The 7,384-nt window shown below is 41.6% G+C and overlaps 1 long non-coding RNA gene across 1 annotated transcript; it reads left to right on the forward strand.

Moving 5' to 3' along the window:
• Positions 1 to 471: 471 nt before the first annotated feature.
• Positions 472 to 6,900, forward strand: LOC110291662. Its single transcript, XR_002377593.1, has 3 exons — positions 472 to 947; positions 1,842 to 1,964; positions 6,673 to 6,900. It is a non-coding gene; the product is annotated as an uncharacterized LOC110291662 (long non-coding RNA).
• Positions 6,901 to 7,384: the final 484 nt, after the last annotated feature.

The following is a 7,384-nucleotide window of genomic DNA, read 5'->3' on the forward strand; positions in this document are numbered from 1 at the left end:
GAAGACTTCAGTACAGTAGTAATGTGTGATTAGCAAACCAGTACACATTCAAGACCTTTCTTTGCTTTAATTCCTTGATCCCAAGCTAACAGTTGGTGCCTCACAAGATCTTCGGTTGCCACCAGACATCGTAGCTGGCTTTTCTTACTTCTAACCCTACCTTCATCATTTCAATTGAGCAGATATTCAAACAATGCATCCACTGTCCTTGTCCATCTTGTTCAGTTATCTCGAGGTCAAAGAGAGGCTCCTGACTTCCACCAGCAGGTTTCCATAGTGCCCTGTATCCTGTCCTACTCCCGTGGTGCCTTTGCCTTTGCATCCTGTTCCCACTCCCATGGTGCTTTGCACCCTGTTCCTGTTTCCATGGTATCTTTGCATTTTGTTCCAATTTCTATGATGTCATTGTATTTCATTCCCCTACTCTTCCATCACCAAATAGAAGAGAAGCTGTCAGGGGTTCCACCACCATCCAGGCCAGTTGGTGCAGCTTCCTGTTTCACCTTATCTTTCTTATGTGCCCATATAAAAGTAATTGTAAAGAATATTCTTTAAAGGGAGACAAAGTGAACAGAATAAGCATGGCAGATGCTAAAAATCAAAGGACAGATTTATTACATTCAATGACAGCTTCAAGGAAGTAATATCTAATATAAATTGATATAAATGTTTGTAATATATAGAAAATTTCAATACAAACTTTTAATCTCACAGAGGCATCCCAAATCAGTTTCTAAGGCCTAGTTTATCTTGAGGCTCTTAGAAATTGACCCCACCTTATGATGGAGAACAACCAGTGTCAGAGTTTCTTCTGAAACCCTCCTCATTCCCCACAACACTTTTCTTAAGGCACACTATCCACTTGCCTCTCTTGATTGGAAACATTGAAGCATGGTACTGATGGAGTGAAGCACTAGTCATGTGATAGAGCTGCAGAGAGAACTCAGGTAATGTCACTCGGGACACCATCCCTGGTGCCTATCTCGGCATGCAGCCATTCAACTGCCTGTGTTTTCCATAACGTCTCTCAGAGGGTTTAAATTATTGCTGGGTTTTGCTTTCTTAGGTGGATAGGGAGAATTCAGGTGAAGCACCAGTAAAATGCAAGAAGTTAAGCATCATTGGTATAACAAATAGAGAGTGTTTTGTTCCAGTCGAAAGAGCTCCGATATTTCATCCCAAAGTCATCTTCTGGGGAAACCGAAGTGTAAGGAGTCTGACACATGCTGAATAAGATTTAGTAGCACATTTCCAGAGTATGCACAGAGCCTGTGTTTTGCTGATTCTGCACTTCCTCTTTAACCTGAGGTCTACCTGGTCAGATACCTACAGTGCCTCATGCTGGCGAACGTTCTGGGGGTGTGTTCAGTGGAGCACATGACTTTTATTATTTATTACTTTCCCTCTTCATATGCTTGAGTTCACAAAATAGGATCCCTGGTTGCAGCCAGCTTTCTCTTTTACAATCGGATTGTGCAAAAATAATTTCCAACATACTTTCACATAAGAAAAATGATTGGAAGGAAAAACTGATCATGTTTTTAATAAAATATCTTTTATTAATCTTTGACAATTTCCTCTGTATAAACAATATTCTGATCATGTCCCACCCAGCCCCTCACCACTTCCTCTAGTGACTCTCAATAGTAATTGTAAAGAGTATTACAAATACCTTCCCCTTCTTGCCCCTTTCTTGGGTTTTGTAACTCACCAACTTCAATTACTGTTGCCTGTTGGAATCTTGTCAGCTTGATTCCACGCAGATCTTATGAAATGAACTTTTACTGATGATAGCTACTTTAATATATTCATACATCATTCTTTCCACTTCTGTTTTCTAGTCTTTCTGAATTTTCTGCTCAGGGGTTCAGACTACCGTTTTACCAAGACAGTTAAAATCTAAGAAGATAGAATTCCATTGTCTTTGTCACTTCCAGAAGGCAAGTCCAGCTCTGAAGAGGCAGGTGGGAGCTTTTCAACTCTTTTTGTGACCTTCTGAGGCAGCATGGGAGCATGGTGAACCTAAGTGCCATGGATTGAAGCCCCCATACCTACTCATTTGATTTGATATTGCCTGGTTACATCCTGTCATAAACTGGCACATATAATCAACCTTCTTATTTATACGGTTACATGAGTTATAATTGACAACAACGTGTGGAACATGCTAATAGCTTAACAAATACTGAGTACTATGTTGCCAAAATCTACTCAGGAAGAAAAAAGTCACTCTAGGCCTCCTACCACTTCTCATCTGGAGGGGCATTGGGACGGGCATCGGGATGGGCATCAGAACGGGCACCAAGACAGGATTGCCTTGCAGAATCTAAAAGTTCGAGCCATGAAAGAGCTACCACAGGAACTTCCCAGGCAGAGGAAAAGGGGAGCCCTGACTTCCTCATCTTCCCACCATCCTTTCTTTGGCTGGTCTTACTCACTGGCCAACATCATCTCCTGATTAAAAGGCAGAGGAGCCTGGGAAATGTAGTTCTCTGCCCTATAGAGCAGGGTACAAAGGGACAGGAATGATATTCAGAATGAGTGGGGCAGGTGATTAAGAGAACCATTAGTATTGCTTACTAAGGAAAACCTTTTTGAACTCCGTAGTTTGCAGAAGTCTTACCATATACCATGTTCACACTGTCACCTGTCTTAACCTCCTTCTAAGTAAATTGGAGAAAGACAGGAGTTTAAATTTTGGGTCCAGCAACTATACTCCACAGAATGGGAGTCTTCCATTCCTACCAGGAGTGAGCTTTTAAATCATTTTGACATGTACCCATAGGTACTGACTTATCCTGGGAGCATGTTCATTGTGTGTTTCTAATTCGTTCCTGTGCCCTCGCCTGCATACTGCGCAGTCAGTGGCCCACACACTTAGACTCTCCATACCTCCATAGGTGTGAAATGATGCTCATATCCGCCACACCCTGAAGCCCACTTCTTAGAAACTGGGAAGCACTTTACTCTACTTGACACTACTTTTTGATTCCCAGTCTAATGTTCTTCTATGCCACCTTATGACACTCCTTTCCCAAGGACAGCTTAATCAATCTCGATGGTTAAAATGCACCATGAGCTTATGTGACAAAAAGCAGCCACCAAATACAATGGCTTTTGCTAAATTTTAGCTTCGGTCCCAAACCAAATCAGCCTTAGGATGTTGTGATAATTGGTCTCATGTTAGCACTCTCAGACAGACCTGACCTCACAAACAGAGTCATGTTTGGGATCATTTCCTAAAATAGATGATAGATAGATAGATAGATAGATACATAGATAGATAGATAGATAGATACATAGATACATAGATAGATACATAGATACATAGATAGATACATAGATAGATACATAGATAGATACATAGATAGATACATAGATAAAGATAGCTTATATGTTCTAAAACAATAAAATAAAGTGCTTATATTTTCTAAAATAAAATACAATAAAAATGCATTTATTGCCTTAAGAGCACATTTAAACACGCTGGAGTGTGCAAGCAGAACAGCTGGACAACTTTAAAAGAGACACACACACAGCTTTCCTTTATGGAATGTGTGCTGATGGTAGACATTGTACAGGGAGGTTTGGGATATCATCTTTGCATTGCATTCTTCACAGAGAATAAGATTACTGGGGCTCATACACCCAGGGCACCTACCCTAGGTCTTGCAGCCTAAGTAGCAGAGTTCAAAGTTGAACCAAATGCAGATCTTTTGACCTCTTCCCATGACCCAGTCCTACCTCCCACAGTAGAGTGTGAGTGTGCATATGTTCATTTCCTTTTCTGCTGCTCGAAACACAGGCTGTGAACTCTGCAGAACATGTGATCCACATGTAAAACAAGTTCCAAGTGGATTTTTATCACTGAGAACACCTGGTGTAATAGTGGTGGTATATGCCTTTAAGGCTACCATTAGGGAGGCAGAATAGCCAATGGGGCTGGGGATTTTTATCACTGAGAACACCTGGTGTAATAGTGGTGGTATATGCCTTTAAGGCTACCATTAGGGAGGCAGAGGTAGGTTTGTCTCTGTGAGTTCAAGACCATCCTGGTCTACACAGACAGCCAGGGCTATGTAGAGAGATCATTCTGTGCGTGTGTGTGCGTGTGCGTGTGAGTGCATGTGTGTGTGTGTGTGTGAGAGAGAGAGAGAGAGAGAGAGAGAACTTCAGATCTCTGTTGGCAAGGTGTATGGTTAAGGCCCAGCCCCATTGGCTATTCTCAGAAACAAATCACCCCATTCCCACAGAGGTCAAGGCTCCATCACCTGCTCCCAGGCAACTGCTGAGCATAGCAGTGACAGTTGCCAGGGCTTCTCCTCTGTCCTCCTAAAGACAAGAGGGAAGAGGGAGCACCTTCCAAAGAATTTACAGTGCATGGCAGGATACTGCACAGCACTGCTAAAATAGAACATCACATGTCAATCAGGAGAGAAGGCACTAAGCCAAGAAAACACTAAAGCTCATGACCTTGTGACCCAGGGTGCTTTAGCTGGGAGTTAAATACTAAATTCACTCTTACTAACTGAAAGGGATGCATCTTTCCTCCCTCCATAACCAGTCTATTCTATAGGAAGGAGTTGCCTCAGTATCTCCACTAGGGAAAAGAGTTCCTCCAAGAGACACAAGACACAGTTGTATATAGCAACATGTAATGCCCCGTCCATCTTCGCTGACCATATCTATCCATTTACCAGCCTCTGCCATGTGATACTTTCTTCTAGACTGCAGTACCTTTCACACTGTGTTATATATGTCTGTCTTGCTGGTAGAAAAAGAGTTCCTTGAAGCTAGAGAGCATGAAAGTTTTAATAAGGGTCCAGTGAAGGTCCTAGCACACACTAAGTGCTCAATAAATTTCTAATGAATAAGCAAATGAGTGAGATCTCAAAGGGAAGGGGAAGCAGCCAAGCCATTAAAAATCACTGATAACCCAATGGGAGATAAAAACTAGAAAGCAAAGACTTAAGACAAAGCAGGATACAGAGAGGTTGTGGGAGAACACTCTGGGAATTTAAATGAGGAGACCACTTTAGGACTTAGGGAGGAAGAAAATAGTTTAAATTCCTACGTAGGAAATGATACCTAAGAATCAAGACCTGTCCAGTTCTACTAGCAACCCACAGAGCTCCTCTGGACCAGACTCATTCCTCCACATCAGATCTCTCTCTCTCTCTCTCTCTCTCTCTCTCTCTCTCTCTCTCTGTGTGTGTGTGTGTGTGTGTGTGTGTCTCTCTCTCTGTCACTCTGTGTGTGTGTGTGTGTGTGTGTCTCTCTCTGTCACTCTGTGTGTGTGTGTGTGTGTGTGTGTGTGTGTGTGTCACACAATGATCTCTCTACATAGCCCTGGCTGTCTGTGTAGATCAGACTGGTCTTGAACTCACAGAGATAAGCCTACCTCTGCCTCCCTAAAGATGGGTTTAAAGACATGCACCACCACCACCAACCATCCCAGCTATCAGCTATAATCTCAAACTCACCACAGATGTCTACCTTCAGGCGTTTATACATAATGAGCTCCCTCCCATCCATCATATCTTTGCCGAAATGCTTCCTGCAGTAGTGACTGCAACATTCCCTTGTGAAACCGGAGTGTTAGTGGTGTCTACTGCTCTTATCCCACTCTGGGGCTTATCAGTTTGTTATAGGCAGGGGAGGAAGCAAAGAGGGGTCTGGGGAGAGAGAGATGGAGGGGGAGAGAGTGGAAGAGGAGGGGGAGGAGAGGGAAAGAGGGAGGGGAGAGGGAGAGTTATGCAGAGAATCAAGCCCAAGGCCTCACATATACTAAGCAAGCACTACCACTGAGCTACACTCTCAGCCCTGTTTTTCAATAACAACATGTATCTATCATATACAACTTTTCAGAATAATTAATTGTTAAGTCCAGGTTTTATTTCAAATTTACCACAAGGGAAAATTCTCCTAAGAGGAAACTGATTCGAAGATCTCTTTCATGTTCGACGTGTTTCTAGAAGGAAGGGTTAGATAACATTGTTAGAACAGGGGCAATAAAAGAATGTCTGGTTGAAAGTTATTAGGCTTGTCACAAGACAGACGATGCGCTGGGCAGATAAATCTAACATCCCAAATGGGAATCTCAATCTCATTCAAGTCCAAAGACATAACTAGTGTGTTTGACACTTGGGGCAGGCCATTTTTCTCTCTCTCCCCTTCTTACAACAGGATTAGTTTTAGGAATAGTCATATAATTAATAATAATGATAGCCAAAAGAGACTCAGAAACAGTGAAATTTTTCTTTAATTGACTTGATGTTCATTGCATGCCAGTAATAAAATTTCACACTGAGAAAAAGAAGTTAAAAAGCATTATAACACAGTAAAAGGAATGACAGCGACACAATAATTTTCCTTTAATGGATTTTAGTTTTAATTTTCAATTAATGAATTAATTGTCGAGTTTTGTTTTAATAGAGGTGAAATATACCTACATTCTGTTTGCCTCAATAGGAATAGGATTTCAATTTAATGTTAATTAAATGTCTAATTATTAAAGTATTAAATACCAACAAAATAAGTAAAATTTCTATTCTAAAAATATCATTCTAAGTTGAGTAAATATTTCATGTGTGGACCAAGATGTTCACTTGCCAAACAAAAATGTGATATTTTATAGTCCTAACTCTGTTTTGTTATTGTTATTGAAAACAGGAGTGAACAAATAAAAGGCTGGCGATCACAAAGAGGCCGTGCAGAACAACAAAATTCGTTTAGCCTATTTCAACGCCTGTCTCTGCCATCACTCCAGCAGACAGTCGCTTCAAACCTGTTAGCGCAAAATTGACCCGAAGGTTAGAGACAGGCTCTGATTCTCAAGCAGCGAGGTTTTCGTTTTCATTTTCGTTTATTCACCGACAGAGGGGCCATAACTAAGGATTAGCTGACTTAATTTTCATGTGGACCACAATGTTTGTTTAAGAATAAATATTAAAATATGCTAATGTGAAGCCTATGCATATGCAAAAACTCAGTAGGGACCATAAAATTTAGCTCAAACCTAGCTCAACAAAAGATTTTCTTAAGAAAGGGTGTTTTTTCTTAATGTAATCCCTTCAAAGGTTTAACACACAAGCCTGCTTTGCTGTTTCTAGCTCTGTCCAGATCATGCAGCCTTTCTTTTGCTTGCACCAGGACAGGCTTCGGCTGTCCTACTGTCTGATCTATCTATCTCATCAGTGACTTCACAGAACACTCCTGAAGCACCTTTTTAAAAATCTAAAAATTGAGCCGGGCGTGGTGGCACATGCCTTTAATCCCAGCACTCCGGAGGCAGAGGCAGGTGGATTTCTGAGTTCGAGGCCAGCCTGGTCTACAAAGTGAGTTCCAGGACAGCCAGGGCTACACAGAGAAACCCTGTCTCGAA

The sequence above is a fragment of the Mus caroli genome, chromosome 3, assembly GCF_900094665.2.
Source record: "Mus caroli chromosome 3, CAROLI_EIJ_v1.1, whole genome shotgun sequence".
NCBI lineage: Eukaryota > Metazoa > Chordata > Mammalia > Rodentia > Muridae > Mus > Mus caroli.